This window comes from Lissotriton vulgaris, chromosome 1_2, assembly GCF_964263255.1.
Source record: "Lissotriton vulgaris chromosome 1_2, aLisVul1.2, whole genome shotgun sequence".
NCBI lineage: Eukaryota > Metazoa > Chordata > Amphibia > Caudata > Salamandridae > Lissotriton > Lissotriton vulgaris.
The window spans coordinates 10,069,875-10,072,934 of NC_141686.1; positions in this window are offsets into that span (position 1 = coordinate 10,069,875).

A 3,060-nucleotide genomic window follows, 5' to 3' on the forward strand; every position below is an offset into this window, starting at 1 on the left:
GGATGTGGTATATAGATGGCTAGTACCGGCCATGTTGCTCCTGGTCTACCTAGTGGACCGAGCCTGGTAATGTGATTTTGATGTTGTAGGGCGCCTTTAAACCAGACCTGATGCTCTTGGTAAGTTAGTGGAATTTCAACGTCCTTGAAAGGAGCGTATTCTGCTGGAGGTTCCTCCATCTTGTTGAAGTGGAACACATGTGTTGTTGGATTTCATTGTGGAAAGCTAATCCATGAATAGAATACCTTTGTCTGCCGATATTTATGTGCCTCTGTGACACATATAGCACTCTACCACCTCTTGCTGATAGGCCATTTTCTACAAGCTTTATAGCTATGGTTTTTCTTAAGTTTTCCGGGATGATTATAGCATCCGAGTCGTCTTCATTAAACCCTGTGGTGTCAAAACCTGGTCGGGTTGCAGTTCCTGCAGCTCCACCGTTCTCGGAGTTGCTATTCAACATTTTGTACATTTTGTTGAAAGTCTTGCAGAGCAGGTTTCAAGGAAATAAAGATAAGGTGAACAATATTTTGGAACACTGTATCCTTCAACGTTGAACTAACCAAAAACTAATACATAGGATTTTTCGTCCTACTCAGTTATGGCGGATTTTTTATCCTTTCACCCACTCCAGACGTCTATTGGAGTATTTTACGGGGAAAAGGGGTCTCTGTGAAAAGCACGACTGAGTTACTGTAGTATCTAGCGTTAAATTAATGCCTTACCAAACGTTGGGCGCCATGTAGTGTAGTTCCTATATTCCCAATAGGCTCTGTGCATTGGCATAATATAGCCTATAGATGTGACGTAGGACTTATGTCGATTAGGTCTCTATCGAATATACTAGACTTAATTTGTGAGTGCCAGCTAGCTCAGAGGTCACTAGAAACTTTCTCGAGTAAACAAACAGGGATTCGTTTCTGACAACAGCATAAACATGACCACTTTGTTCCCCCAAGAATAAACTGATCTTCAGAGTCGTGGAAACAATAGATAAATATTTTACTCAGTCAATCGTGCATGCTTCGTTTCACCAGAGGTGCTGAGAAAATAGATAGACGGGCGTTTTCAATAAAAGGATTTATTGAACAGTCTTCTTTCACAAGCATAAGAAATTAACTGCTACAATCGTAAAACTGGTTGCAAAATATAATGCACACAGTAGAAGGAGTAGAATAAAATAATACTGTAAGAGCATTGTATGATTCCTAAACCATAAATAAATACGATACATAAATAACTGAGGCTAAAAGTACTCAAATAGTGCTTCTAAAATACGCCTAACCTAAGCTTAGTACGAGGGAAGAAGTAAGTGAGGTGTAGAATAAATATAGTATTCTTTTGACAAGAATCTGTCTAAGATATCTCTTAGGGTCTAGTACTTTGATTTGCAATGAAGGTCAGGCTCAAGACTCGATTTCCCAACACTCGCAAGGGGAGCTTGGAAATACTGGAGCTGGATTTCTCTGCAGGAGAAAAGACAGCGTCTCTCTCAGTGCGTCTGCTGGAGGGTCGGCTTCCTTCGGCACTATCAGTAGCAGGATGCGTCGGGCAAGTAGATAGTCGAGCTGCTCCAAACCAGTGTGTGTTTGCTAAGGCAAGTGTGGAATTATTTATACCTTGAAGTTGCCGAGTTTGAGGTAAAGGTGGACATAATAACGTCTAAAAAGAGTCTCCGTTATTTGAGAACTCCATGAGTTCTTGGACAAGTCAGTTCTCGAGCAAGGGGAAGTCCCTGGCGGCTGAAGCTGAGTTTTCCAAGAAATCATTGTAGATTTTCGGAACTAGTGAAAGTATCCCTGCCGTATTTGGACTGCATGAGCTAAGGTCAAATATGGTTATGAATTCTATGCCTATATAAGGATATGGTATTTTATACCTATATAAGGGCAAGAAGTGGGAAAATTACAATAGGATCCTAAAATGGTACACAACATTTTTCACACGATATACAGCAAAGGAATACTGCTAATTCCACAATTTGTGATGTTCTACTGTGCGATCTTCTTGCACACACACATCCCATTTATTTTGTATATTGAGTAATGACTGAGACCAAATATCTTACATGGAACGTGCAAGGGCTTAATGACTTTAAGAAAGCACGGTTGGTCCATACTTATTTAAGCAGGCACCACATAGATGTATGCTTCCTCCAAGAAGCCCATCTGAAATATGATTCTGACCCTAAATTAAAAAAAAGAATAGATATTGGGGTGAGATACACTTGCCCCCTACTCTAGCTACGCCAGGGGGTTGCGATATTGATTAGACAAGATCTTGGCTGGGCCACAGCCAAACTACATAAAGATCCTGATAGGTCTTATCTTATCTTAACGGGTACTCTCATGACAACTAAGACCACTTTAAAGGCAATTTATGGTCCAAATGTGGATGACCCACAACTCTTCCTCACTGTATGGGCTAAAATAATGACCCTAGTTGAAGACACGATAATTTGAGGTGGGGACTTAAATGTCACTCTTAATAAGGACTGGGACAGAATAGGAGCTGTTCGTAACCCACACCCCAAGACTGCCCTGCAACTCAATAACATTATACTTAAACATGGTCTAATGGATATTTGGTGTAACAAACTCAACCACGAGGGAGGGAACATGTATTACTGCGTGACATAACGCCTGGTCTAAGATAGACTATTGGTTAGTCACTTATGATATTGCATCATGGACCATAAACACCCTACATCTAGCATGCACCTTATCTGACCACACCACATTGGTATTACACTGGAAGATATCTCAAACATTACCCCGAGCATTCAGCTGGCACCTACCACCACATGCACTCCTAGACTCCACATTTAGGGAAGAGATCAGGACTGACATAACACAATACTTCTCCAATAATGAAGGGTCGGTGGACTCAGCCTCGATGCTATGGGAGGCGTTCAAGGTAGTGATCAGAGGGGCCTGCATTTCCAAACAATCAAGAGTGTTGAGTTTTATTAGGTCTACAATAGTAAACCTGGAGAAAGACATAAAATCTGCGGAGCAACTGTGTTTTTCAAACTAGGGAACCCAGACAATTAGCAACCAT